General features: G+C 30.0%; 2 long non-coding RNA genes across 2 annotated transcripts; one reads left to right on the top strand and one right to left on the bottom strand.

The window, feature by feature from the left end:
• Positions 1–11,362: 11,362 nt before the first annotated feature.
• Positions 11,363–14,829, bottom strand: LOC126842146 (uncharacterized). Its single transcript, XR_007686272.1, has 7 exons — positions 14,639–14,829; positions 14,290–14,581; positions 13,869–13,943; positions 13,690–13,799; positions 13,575–13,628; positions 13,449–13,509; positions 11,363–11,658 (listed from the first exon to the last, which is right to left on the bottom strand). It is a non-coding gene; the product is annotated as an uncharacterized LOC126842146 (long non-coding RNA).
• Positions 12,003–12,687, top strand: LOC126842147 (uncharacterized). The gene is made up of 2 exons (XR_007686273.1): positions 12,003–12,281; positions 12,491–12,687. It is a non-coding gene; the product is annotated as an uncharacterized LOC126842147 (long non-coding RNA).
• Positions 14,830–14,895: the final 66 nt, after the last annotated feature.

Genomic DNA, 14,895 nt, shown 5'->3' with positions numbered 1-14,895 from the left:
ATAACTTAAGCATAATAAAAAAGTAAATAATATTATAATGTAACATCCTTTGAGATATCTATTTTGCTTACCTGAAGGCAATACGATCGTACTAGATGGTATTGAAGTGAAATATAGTCCAAATATAACTACAAAGAATACTACAAAGAGTAAAATGATACATTGTGAATTCCTTGTATAACTATTTCCTTGAGGCCTTTGATGAGTTGTCTGAAAATTGTTCAGATCTAGGTTTCGCTAGATAGAAGATAAGCACACTGGAGTTCTCTGGAATAAAAAAAGTATTTGTGGTTAAATTTCAATTTTGTCTATTTAAAATTTTTTTATCTTTTTAAATACATAGTACATACCATATTGATCATATGGTATCCTAGAATGATTGTGCCTTCAATCGCGATCATATTGTTACATATCGTTAACGTTATTGTTTCAACAGAATGTAAAATTCAAAACTGAAACTATTAGAAGTTCGTTAAATACATTATCCAAGGTTATATTAGACGACATTGCAATAATTTTAATAACATTATACTCAATACTCTCCTCAGACATAGTTACAATTAAAGTAAAGATCTTAGGTAGAGAAGGTGAAAGATTTGGGAACCGAATAGTAAAAATACGAAAAACCTAACGTATTATAATATTTTGTCAATTTATTAATAAATTTAAAATGCATTATAAAACCGCAAAAAAAGCTGGTAGAACTTGGACAGGTATGTTGAAAGACATACCGTCCGTTGTGCGCTTACTAATTTGCTTGATTTATGTTTTCAACTATAAAAAACAAGCGTTGTACACCTCCGGTCGTTTATGTTGAAAAACATACAACCGTTGTAAAAACGCAACAAAAGCTACCAAACCGACATTAAGTAAAATTTTAAGAAAAAAGGTCGGATCAAGTTGAAATTTGTAAGAAATAATTTGTTGGTGTATTCTTATATGGCAATAGTCTCAATTTTAAACTATAGGTACCTATCCTATAATATCCTATAATATGCTGGCAGTAAAAATATTTTGACAATAGCGTTTCCTATAGTTATAATGTTAATTGCTACTGTTATTATTTTTTGTCTCGCCACGTCTTTCGCGAGTTTCATCTATTGGTTTCTCGAGTTTCTCTCGATCTGTACGACCGATTCTAGAAAGTGAATTGTGATGTTCGGCTGTTTAAGTTTTTGGTTGAGATTTTCCATGTGGTTTTAAAGTTGACAAATTTTCTCTTCCACTCTCTGATTTTTACTTTATAGTTCTTTAAGGCGGTTTTTCATATCAACCGCCTATAAATTTCCCATGACTAAATACAAAATCAAAGACACTTCATTTAAAATATGTATTCGATTATTATTATTATTATATCGACAATTATTGATTCCGTATAGTGCCAAAAACGTTTTGGATTTTTAATGGGTGCGGACGATATAAGAACTATAACACAATCTACATAAAATACATCGAATTAGTAATATTGGGAAAAATACTGCATAATAATATTATAACGTGTAAGAAAATAACAACTATACGCCGTTGTCTTCTGTACATCAAGTGGATTTTAACAAAAACTAAAAATACAAGTCGTGTATATACTTAAAAATATGCGAAAAACGCAAATTGCATGTAATTATGCCATCTTCTTAGGGGTGAAATTACAAAAATAAAAAATCATTCTAAACACTTCAACGATAGTAAAATACGAATTTAAAAAATAGGTATTTGTTGTAACTCAATATGTAAAATCTACAGAACTACTATGCAAGAAAAATAGGTCGAACATATAAAGACACAAACAACCAAACGAAATACGTTAAACAAAATCTGTTTTTCTTTACTAGTAAAAAAAGTGTACACCTACTCGTTTGTAAAGTGACGGTGCGCCGAAAAATACAAAAAAAAATTTTTTATATATGATTCGTAGATTATTTTAAAAACATGCCACCGACTTAAAAAAAAAAGTTGTTATCCGACCGCGAATGTTTATTATCGACTATGACCAAATCAAAACGTTTATAATATATGTAAGCAATCAAATACTTAAGGGGAACGGAAAATGGCTATTTATTAAGGGTCAGATGATAGGTGATTTTTGACAAAAATTGATCTAGTTGCTGTTTTAAATATGCCAACTAATTTTATGGAGAAAAAAAATTAAGTTTTTCTTACAAGTATATCTTATTTTTGCTTAATGAATCACCTACACACAGAAAAAAAATTAAGTTTTTCTTACAAGTATATATTATTGTACCTGTTTTATTTTATCAATAGTAGTTATCAATATCCATTAAGATTGGAATAAAATAAATAAAATAAAAAATCGAGATATAGTGAGTACCTTATGATTGTATTGGTGGGTTTACTATTTTATTGCATATTTATAGTCATAGGTAAAATATATTTGATAGCTAAATACATTTTTTGGAATATTTTATTAGACAAATTCGTTTGTTAAATCACAACGATAGACAAAGATAAACATTTTATTAAGTGTAATAATTAGTAAGTCTATTTATTTTCAGAATGTGACACGGATCTGGGATATTTCAGCTTTATCGGGCCGTGTAAAACCAATTAACTATTACATTATTGTGAACAATCTATCGCTTATTTAAAATTAGTTTACACATCAATATCCTAATTGACCCCCCCCCCCCCGCGGGGGATGCAAGAATTTTGGTTTTTTGTGTTTTTAGCTATGTGAAGATTACAGTCTTACGATTTTTGTATAATACATTATGTTTATATTTGTTTGTCGGTGTAGTTGAGTGGTTTATTTTACTGTATACTACTATGAAGTGTAACCAATGCCTTAAAAATATGTTATCGATTGTACGAATAAACAAACGTACAGCAGCATATTTTTCGATCATGAGGCCGCTTTTAACGATACAGGGTATCCCATCAGTATTTACTAACTGAAATATCATATTTACATGTTTACTATAATTTTATGATTACTATTATTCATTTTGTATATCGTCCAGCAAAGCAGTAGTATCAATACGAACAGAACACAAATCTGTTTGATTATGTAAAAAGGTCATTTGTGTAGAAGTTTAGATGACTTAGCCGTTCCATATTTCTAGACGAAATTTTGGGACTAAACAAATGTTAATAATAATTTAAAGTCCGGCATTATCTTTTCATCGAGAAAAATCAATATCATTAAAGTACAATTGAAATAATAATAAGCGAAATAATCGATTAACACTTTTTTATTGTTTTTCTTTAAGATTTTAACAGATAAAAAACCAATTATGAATATTTATCTTTAAATTGTTTTTAAAAGACTGAAACGTGTAGGCTAGAATTCAGGAAAAGTGCAGCAAGTGTTTTCATTTGTCGATTCGATCTGCTGATCCGCTCTTGACATTCAATATAAATAATATTAAGTTTTTTTCTGTGTGTAGGCGATTCATTAAGCAGAAATTATGTTAAAATACAAGAAATTGGTAAAATTATTGTAACCGAGGTAATTCATGCAATTAATGATATACAAATACATTTTTAAAATAATAGAGAAAATTAATTCAAGAAAAAAACTGAAGATGATGAAGTACTAAAACAAATAATGGAATATTGTAAAAAAGGGTGGCCAAAACTTAAGTGTGAGGAAGAGCTTAAGTACTACTGGAAATGAAGAAACGATTTGTACTTGAAAATGGCTTGATTTATTTTGGTACGATACTAGTTATGCCTAAGGTTATGAGGCAGTATGTAATTAAAAAGTTTCACAAACCTCATTTTGGCATCAGTAAAACAAAAGCCCGAGCAAAACAACTATTTTATTTTCCTGGTATTGATAGTGAAATTGAAAATTGTATTGGTTCATGTCCTGTTTCCTAAAATTTTAGATCTAGTAAAATAAAACAACCATTTGCAATTTAAAATCGCACCTTATACCAGATGTACCATTTTTTTAATTGCACTTGATATTGCTGAATTCAATAAAATAAAGTATAAACTATTTAGTTATTAAAGGTTATTATTCTAGATGGTTAGAGGTTTTAAAATTAAATTCTAAGACAAGTGAGTTAGTAATAATAATATTAAAAGAAGTTTTCAGTAGGTTTGGCATACCTAAAGAAGTTGTTGCTGATAACATGCCATTTGGAAGTTACACTTTATAAAAGTTTGCTAGTGAGTGGAATTTTGTAATTACTAAGGTCCGTTTCACACATACACGGTTCCTGTGACGGTTTACTTATGTAATGTATGTGTTATCAGTGACGTTTTTACACTAAGGGCACGTGGGGCACAAGCCCAGCCTGATGGGGGCTCCGAAATATAATTTACATCTTTACATTACAACGTATTGACGCGAGATTTTTCAACTAAATATTTGACAGTCAGCCTTAAATGTTAAGTTATAATTTTTAAATATAGTACATTATAGTTCCGTTTACTCAAAATTTAAATGTTTCAAAAACGGCGATCAGTCCTTATACAAGCAATGAACACGTTGATCGCTGTACAGACTACAGCAGCATCACTTTTTTGGAAGAGCTATCAGAAACTGTACATTTGAATCGCAAACAAAAATTTGTTATAGAAACATTACTTCCCACAATACATTGGATGCTCATATAAAGCAACGATCGAAATCATACAAAGAAGTTAACAAACGTTTTAGTTTTCTTTCTCAATTAAAAACAATCATGATCAGTTGAAAAAAAAAATGCAAAGAATTTTCAGAATTTTATCAGTGTAAATTTGGAATACTTAAAACAATATCTTATCTATGCCGGCGTCCGAACTGGACTTTGCACCCTAGGTAGAGAGTGGTGGTCAGCCGGTCAGTGCGCGGCGTCCTATTAGTCACATGTATCACGGGCCGTGTCAGAACAAATACACAACAACATATGTTTTGATTATGATGGCTCTTTTATCGATATAGGGTATCCCATAAGGTTTAATGACCGAAATGTAATATTCACAAACTCACTTTTTTATTATAATTTTAGGCTCGCTTATTCATCTTGTTATAAGACCAGTAACTCAGTTACTTGAATACAGACAGAACAGACATTTGATTAAGATTGGGTTAAACGTCATTCATTTAAAGGAGTTTACATGCATTCGTTGTATGTTTTGACACAATTTTGGGACGCAACATAACAAAACAAAAGTACATAATTTGAAGCCCAATATGCCCCATTTGATAATAAAATCATCAAATGTATTTTATCATTAAATTGATATAATACATTTTCTATACAATATTGTAGGCTTAAAGGTTTTCGGTCTAAATTCAAGAAATGTTATTAAATTCTGGCGGTACACCTGTATCGAAATAAGTGGAACAATCTTCGAAAAAAATATTGTTGTACATTTGTCACCACACTAACAGTAAAATATGTTTTAAACTAGTGCTAAAATACATTAAATAGCAGTATACTGTATTAAAACTCAACAGATACAAACAAGTATCGAAAATCGATATGTTGTGTTGTGGGTTCATTTTTTCGTACAACTAGAAACAAATTTTTCCTAAAAACAACAATTTTGAGCTGCAAACACCATAACTGCTACGTGATAGCCATTTTTGAGAGTTTTGTCATATTGCACGTGCAATGATAATTGTTTTGAAGCAATAAAGAGGTTATGTCGCTTTTTAAGCCATTGGTATTGCTGATTGTATTAACAGCGGATTTATGGCAATACGGCGACTTAAAGTGTGTCCGTCAAAAATATGCAAAAGAAAAAACGGATGTTTAATATAAAAAACTGCTCAAGATAGACACGGGATACTCTCAAAAATAATTATTAATAAAACGGTATGATGAACTGAAGAGAATTTCAACACGGATAGCGATTGATGAGGTTTGCGGACATCTCATGTGTAGTTATGTGTTCAATTGTAGTCATTACATGAACCTGATCAGACCGTTATTGACCGCAGAAGGTAATGACGGATTAAAGGAACTTATGAACGACAAAAAAGTGTTTCGTTTCGAACACCAAGTGGTCAGTATGTTAAACGTTATATAGTTTCGGTAAGATCGATTCTGTAGATCACTTTTGGCTTGTGTACATGTATTCGAGTAATTTATATTCAGTAACTAAAAACCATAATAATATACCAAATTAAGAAGATAAACGAATCCGTTTATTGCTCGAACACGATACCGTTTACGTCCGTCTGACACAATTCACTGAACGAAATTGCATTAAAGATAGTAATAACGTTTATAACGACCAATACAGTAACTCTGATTTTTCAAAATCTCTGAAAGAAATCGGTGACAATCCAATAATATCACAGGAGGCAATCGCATAGTCTATGGTCATGCTCAACACCACAATCTACAGTAGAATCTCTAAATTAACTCAAGATATGACCATCGACGATTGTAGATCGCACTTCACATTTGATCATCTGCGTTGGAAACCTGCAATGGACGACCTTGTTTTGAATACATTATTAATAGACTTTGCAGAAATCACCGACAAATCGGAACAAACTAGTACGCGCCGTCTCATAAAAGATACCTGCTCTAGAAGTCTTAACGTCGAATCGTTTGTGACACTGACCAATGACATTGCTGAGTGTCACGGTGTTTTCATGAACGTTATCAAATATGTTTTGTTATACAACTCGTGGAAACACGTACTTGAAGTTGCTATACATTTACCATCTGCGAGTACAGACAAACAACCGATACTGAAAGCTAAAGTACACGAAAAATGACGCCCGTGTCTCACAAACGAATTAAGAAGTATAACATGAAGATGTATAACTATTTTAATCAAATTATACGGTTTTTTGGTTTGAAAGAAGACGATGATTTAAAATGTATTGCTAAACTTTTTCATCCATCATTCGCCCACAAGTTAGCCGATGTAGATAAAAACAGAGAACTTGAAGATACCGTTATGGCACCACTAATAAAGCTAAATTCGAATTATTTTAAACTCGACAAAAATAACTATTCTATTAGCAAGTTCACCGAAAAGTATTTTGACGAAAAGTCTAGTATGCTGCATCAGATAAAATACAAGCGTTTCTTATGGGATAAAAATTATATTAGTTTAATTACGTCTGTTGCGGTATTAGGGAGTCAGTTAGGTTTTTTTTCATTTATTAGATTTGTAGAATGGTCATTAAAAGATATTGATTTTCAAGTATTAGGTTCGTTTAATAAATTTGCATGAAAAAAGGTCTATATTTAATTGCATAGTATATTTTTAGCTTTAAAATCTACGTTAAGTAGATCAAAATGTTTAATTGTGTTGCAAATAATTTAAGCGATACCTATCTACAGTTTATCATTATATTTTAATTCTAGTTAACATTTTACTATAAAGCGGTTTTAACATAATGATGTAATTGTTTTGGTATTGTTCTAAATTATTGTAAAAAATCATCGAAGTTTACCAATTAACTGTCTTATCTTAATACTATCACAAAAATAAATTATTTCAAATAAATAATGTGCTGTTTGCTATTATTTTACTTGGTTTTTATTTCTAACGACTATTGATACTAGAAAATAACAACTCTACCACTTTTACTTGGCTATGATTTTACAATAAAGGTGATTTTTTTTTCATAAATGTTTATATGTTATTAAATAAAAAATCTTAATTTTAAAAGATTTAAAATGTTAAATCCTGATGGAACCAATACCTTCTATCCATAAAATCGTCATCAAAATCGAAAAATATGTTGTTTTGCAATCGTTTCTTTATACACTCAGTAAAACATTATTTGAGTTATTTCTAACAATTGTATAAAAACATATTTTTTTTATGGTGCTAAGTGTTTTTACAGTCTAGGTACTACTGTTTCTTTTGCCATCTATTAAAATATTCATAAATAGATTCGTACGATTCAATGACTATTAGCTATTCACTGTAGAAAAAGAACACAGACTATTAAGATAATATTTTTATAATGAAGTCGCATCTGGTATCCTTGCTACTTTTCTAAACATATTCGTGGCAATTGAAACACTGTCAAAGGTCGTGACACTTGTACGTTACTTCAATTTTTACCATAGTGTGTAAGAGTAATGTAATACTAAACATTATTTCTGTGGGTTCTAAATCTACAAAAAAATTAGTTCTAGTCGAACCGACATGACTCACAATTCCTATTTGGATAACCCTTAGGAAAATTACACACAATTCATAATTGAAGTTCAACACTTTGTCACAAAATTTCGTTATTTTTCTAAAAATGTATAAAACAATTAAAAATTGGTTGCTATAAATGACAAAAGTCCAAATAGTAAATAACAATATATTATAATTTTAACAACTTTTATTGATTTGACCTAGTCACATTATTTAGTAACTAAACACACAATTTACAATTTAAATACATGAAGCAAAATTGTAACAGTAAAATGATTAAAGTATTACTATTTTGTAATAATATCCAAATTAAAGAGCCATTTGTGTTCCGCAAAGCGATCAAATGATCTGATTACATCAAAGTCGATACCACTAAAAACATTTTTTACTTCCCTATTAAATAAAAAGAGACTTAATTGACTCTCCAATAAAAAAAAAGTCTTCCAATGGTCGATATCTCCTAATCCACCAAACTTTGATAACTTCCTCCATAGCATTTTAAACCTTTTCTTGAAATATTTTCTGGTCAATTTAGCGGTAGAAAAGTTACTTTCGTCAAATTGAAAATGAATTGCATTAAAATCTTTCAGTGTAGCCAAAGTCTTAGTTTGAACTTCTTGGTTTTTTTCTACATCGGCTAACTTAGATGCAGATGATGACAATAGGAACAGTTCAGCAATGAATTTTAACTCTCTATCTATATTTAAATTAAAAAAACTGGCAATTTGTGTTAAATACTTGTATATCAGTCCGTTATACTTCTTTATCCATCTGATGGCAGAACATCGCGTCAACCATTTTTCGTATACTCTAGCTTTAATTATCGGTGGTATTTTTGGGTTAGTATTTGGTAAGAATATAGCAGTTATAAGTATGTGCTTCCACGAGGTGTATATCATTATATATTTAATAATATTCATTAAAACGCCGTGACATTTAGCAACGGCATTAGTTAGATTCTCAACAGATGCGACGATAGGATTTCTGGAACAGGCATTTTTGATTAGATGATATGTCCGATATTGTTCCGATTCATTGGTGATTCCTCCATAATCACTCATTAATTGACTTACAACACGGCGGTCATAGTAAGCCGGTTTCAAACGCAAATGGTCAAGTCTAAAGTATGATTTACAATCGTCAATGCTCATAAAATTAGTTATTCCAGAGATTCGTTTGTCGATTATGTTCATCAATTTGACCACAGAGTCTTTGATTACTGAATGCGATTTAAATTGGACAGCACGGATTTCTTCCAGAGAAGTAAAATAATAAGAATCAACGTATTGGTCGTTATACAAATTATTATTATCTTTAATATAGCAATTTAGTTCAGTGTGTTGTACAAGTCGTTCAGAAACTGATTTGTGATCCATCAATAAACGTATTCGAATAAACGGATGTATCATGCGTTTTATGCCCAGGGAGCTCAAACTCCTCAAATACATGTACACGAGCCATAAGTGATCCACGTATTTGATCTGACCAAAATTGTATAAAACGTTTAACATATCGACCACTTTTTCTTCGAAAAAAAACACGGTTCCTGCCGGTTTATAGGTAAATATTGTTAGTCTCTCTAATGCATTCTTACCTTTTGCGGTCATCAGCGATTTAATCAAATTCATGTAATGACTACAATTGAATAAATAACTACACAGAAGTTTTCCGTAAACATCATCAATCGCATTCACCACTGACCATGTTGAACCACTCTCTCGTTCAGCAAAGCTTTTTGACAGTTGTTCATGAGAGTATCCCGTATCTATTTCAAGCAATTTTTTAAAGTGATCTTCCGTTTTGTCATTGGCATATTTTTGTCGGGCGCACGAATCGCCGTTTTTCCAAAAACCCGCTGTTAGTATAATAAGCAGCAACAAAGGCCGAAAATTTAACATGGCCTCGATACAAAAGTAAATAATTGAAGTATAGTGTGATAAAACTTACTGGAAGTCACACAGCAGTTGTAGTTTTTGCAGTACTAAACTATGTAAATTAGGAAAAAATTGAATTTTTCTAGTTGTACGACAAAACCAACACACAAAAACATATTTTTTCGATATTTGTTTGCTAATGTTAAGTTTTCATACAGGGAACTGCTTTAATGTGTTTTAGCACTAGTTTTAATAATACTTTATGGGATGTTGTGCAAAGAAACCAATGTACAACACCATGTTTTTATCGAAGATCGTGTCGCTTCAATCGATACAGGGTATCCCGCCAGGATTTAATAATACCTTCTTGAATTTAGATCGAGAACATTTAAGCCTACAATATTATATACAAAATATATTTTATCAAACAAAATTATGGTTTTCAGTTTAAGAATAGGATTAATTAAACTTAATATTATTTATATTGAATGTCAAGAGCGGATCAGCAGATCGAATCGACAAATGAAAACACTTGCTGCACTTTTCCTGAATTCTAGCCTACACGTTTCAGTCTTTTAAAAACAATTTAAAGATAAATATTCATAATTGGTTTTTTATCTGTTAAAATCTTAAAGAAAAACAATAAAAAAGTGTTAATCGATTATTTCGCTTATTATTATTTCAATTGTACTTTAATGATATTGATTTTTCTCAATAAAAAGATAATGCTAGACTTTAAATTATTATCACTATTATTATTTGTTGTGCTTTAAAATTCGGTCTAGAAACATGGAACGGCTACGTCATTTTAACTCTGATACGAATGACCTTTCCTAAACAAACTAATATCTGTTCTGTTTGTATTGAAGTAACTGATTTTCTGGGCTCTATACAAGACGAATAAGTAATCATCAAATTATAATAAATAATATGTTAATAAGATATTTCAGTTATTGAAAACTGATGGGATACCCTGTATCGTTCAAAGCGGCATCATGATCGACAAATATGCTACTGTGCATTTTTTTATTCGTACAATCGATAACATATTATTAAAAGTATTCCAAAAGTATACTGTACAGTGGTATACAGTAAAAAAAACACTTAACTACACCGATAGGCAAATATAAAAAAAAATTATTGCTAATATTTTAGGATTTTTTTATAATTTCCACACAAAAGTTTTTTAAAGTTCAAATAAAAAATAAGATTTGAGTTCAGTAGTAGTAATTTGGGGCTTTACCGCCCATTTTATACAAATTATAGTTTAACCTTATACATTGTTTAGTATAGAAAATTATTTTGCAACGTTGAGTGTTTTACTAAATAAGAAGTGGAAGAAATAAATCATATATAAAAACATGTTTCAAATAAATGATAGTCATTTTAATTCAATTTAAACAGTATAATAATGGATGATTATAATAGTGAATGTGATGTTTTTTGTACATTAGACTATTTAGATTGTAAAACGCGTAACAAGACTTTTGATAAATGTAGTAATACACTACTTATTTCAAAGCGAGAACTTATGAGTGAAGCCGGTTTTATTTATATTGGTGATGGATCAAATGATGATGTCTCATGTTTTTATTGTCGTCAAGGTCTGAGATCTTGGGAGCCGAACGACGAACCTTGGATCGAGCATGCAAGATGGTCTCCAGATTGTGGTTATCTTCGGTTAGTGAAGGGTTCACCTCATTGATTTTAAAACCTATTAAATAAAAAAAAAGATGTTAATTTATTACAACATTCTTACATTTAAATTAACTCTTTAAGTACTAGTAAAACCATGAATTCACATTGTAGACGCAGTGGCGTAGTAGGTTAAGGCGTGACTTTCTAGGATAAATTTAATAGGATGTGGATTGATAGCACTCATGCTAGGCTAGGTAGGTTGAGGTTGAGTCATACTTTAATTCATTCCGTCACTGCGTCTACACTTTTTGCATTTTTTTTTTCCAATTTAAAAAATAAAATATAGCGGTAAGAAGAGGGGGGGGGGGCTAATATAGTTAATCAAATGTTTTTTCCAAGTGTTTAGTACATAGAGTTTCGTATAGTAGTACAGTCGATGTTAAAAGTATTATTCCAAGCACAATGCCTTGTATTAAATGTAGTCTACTAGAAGCTATTTATAATTTTATAATTAAATTAGACAAAATTGAACATTCAAATATAGAAAAATCTACATCTAAAACAAAACTTGAGGAATCTTTTGAAGAAGTTCTACACCAGACAAAAGAATTACAAAATGTAAAGAATCTAAAAATTGCACAACCCATTTGGTCAATTACACTGGAATAAGTAGAAGAGGGGGTATGTTTTATACTCAAGGTTTGTATATATATATACGTCATCTTTATGCTAAAGATATAAGTAGTTAATATAGAGTTAAGTTGTACGGACGTTTATGTGCATGCTAAAATTTTATTTAAACAAAATGGCAAATGTGTTATCTAAATCTACGTTCACCATTGACCCCAAAAGAACTATCTCGGTAGGTATTCTTTTAAATAAAAAATTATCTATTATTGTTTATTTAGATTATAAAAATAGTCAAGACCAGCTAATTCTTGATGAAAAACAGTGGCGTACTCTGATGGAATTTCAAATATTCAACAACATTGTGAACACAATTCAAAACAATGCAAAGCGAATACAATTAGGTTCAGATTTTAGTTGTACTACTAACCCTAAAACAGATTCAGTGATATTACGTAATAAAAATGAACGTATGAAATTGACGCGTATAAATTTGTTAACACTTCAGATGATTTCAAATTGTATTGAAGCACATATAACTGAACGCTTAAATAAGTTGGAGTTGTATCAAAAATCTTTTAACGATATATATTCAGCTATACTTAATGATGTTAATAATTTTTCAAGTGAATGTCGACGTATCGATTTCATAACGGCTTTTGTCGCAAACTATGATTTTCAAATGTTTGCAACGGATACAAATGCGCTATTCATCCATGAATTAAAAATTAATTATGATCAAATTATAAATTTGATTATGCAAGAACTTCTAGTAACTATAGTATAATTTCGAAAAGAAAAAAAAATATATGTATTGAGAGAGGGAAAACGTATACAAGCTAATTATTTAAAAAAATATTTCACTCGTTTTAGTTTAGAAATAACCGTCTTACAAGAAGGTATAATAATGCCTTCACATTTAGAATGCTGCTCCTGTCGAAAGTGTCGTTTGTTAAAATATATAATTATTGAAGCAACCAAAAATAGTGTTAAAATAATTAATCAAAACTTAGAAAATGATATTTCAGTATTAATTGTGAAAACGCCAGATGCTCGTCGATCCAAGCGCTTACAGAATAAAAAATTCAACAAAATCTGAGTGAACGAGGATTATTTTTAAAGTATTATTAATCTTATTAAATAATGTAATTGTATTGTGAATTTAAAAAAGTGTTTAATAAACATTCTATTAACTAATCAATTGTGTTATATATATATATATATTATATAATTACTCACATTTAAGTCTCATAGCGTAGAGTACACATGATAATAATTTCCAACAACTCTATCTGTTAACCTTTAAAAAAAAAAAAAAATATATTGAAATATTTTTTTTATTTTACTAATTTAAAATCAGCTTACAGTGATCTCTAACGTTCATGTTTTCAACAATAATAAATACCTCCCTAAAAAACCCTAAAAAAAAAAACAGTATAATATTAATTCAACAATAATTAAAAAAATTAAACTAACTTACATATTAATCCGAATCAGTTAGCCAAATGGTTTCAATAGCTGGCTGATTAAGACGCAGAAGTGGAGGTAACACGTCTGCATCCGATTCATAAGTAACATCTGTTGATGACCCTTTTTTTTTTTAAAAAAAAAAAAGAAGAAAATATTATTTTATTTCAAATAAAAAAAAAATTAACTTACATGAATCTGCTAGCGAAATTATTGATGGTTCTGATGTAGACCAATTTCCAATTCCATGTTCGTCATCTGTATCCGCTAAATAAAAAAAGTACGTTACTTATTTTGTAAAAAAAAAAAATGTTAATATTCATTTATTAACCCATCGTTGGTAAACCTATATTGAAGAACACGATTGCTAAACTTTTTCCATTATTATTAATTACTAGTTAAACTCAGAACATTGAATCATTCAAAGAAATATGTATCTTTTTACTCACTACTAATTGATAATATGTTTTTTTTTTTGTAATTACTATTATTAGAAAATAAAAAAAAATAAAAAAACTATAAGTTTATTTTTTAAAAAAATTGTATAGTACAAAAAAAACCTTAAAATGTGCTCTGTGTGAAACGATGGGTTAAATAAAAAAAAAAAACTTACATTCCAACCACAGTGTTGATTTACTATGAAAAGACTTCACGTCGCTACTCGAGCTCCAAGGAGAATATGAAGTCGACGAGAGCGACCGTTGACGTAGGGGTGATAATGAAAAAAAACTAGAACTTGAATTAACACTTACCGATCGACTTCGCGATGCGGTAGTATCAGTCTCAAGAGATGTGTAAGAACCTATCCGTCGCCGTTGTGTTCGGATTTTACGCGGTCGCCGCCGTCGTTTGCAACGCCTCACCGTTCTAGCAGACGATGGATAGGAATCGCTGTCCATTTTGAACTAACAGCTCTTACTCATACACTAAGTTTGATAGTAAAAAAAAAAAATCCCACTTACTTTTTAGTGAAACAGTTTCGCCTTGTAATAAATATAATCATTTGAGTCATAGCAACCATTACACAAAAAAATTACTACGATTCATTGAACAAGACACACCGCGTCAATGAAACCCTGTGGTTAGTTGTATTCTATACGCTGCGTGATCTGTGTTTATGCGGTTTATGTGGGTAATGTTTGAGTCTAGTTAACTTTCTTCACACGTGAATAAACATTAATATTATTATTATTATATACCTTTACTATACTACTGAAAA

The sequence above is a fragment of the Adelges cooleyi genome, unplaced genomic scaffold, assembly GCF_023614345.1.
Source record: "Adelges cooleyi isolate 19-005CV unplaced genomic scaffold, UGA_ACOO_1.1 ACOO_flye_CR_arks_rails_tigmint_CR_PRNA_447, whole genome shotgun sequence".
Taxonomy (NCBI): Eukaryota; Metazoa; Arthropoda; class Insecta; order Hemiptera; family Adelgidae; genus Adelges; species Adelges cooleyi.
Note: the sequence above shows the minus strand (reverse complement) of the source record. Positions and strands in the feature narration are given on the sequence as shown.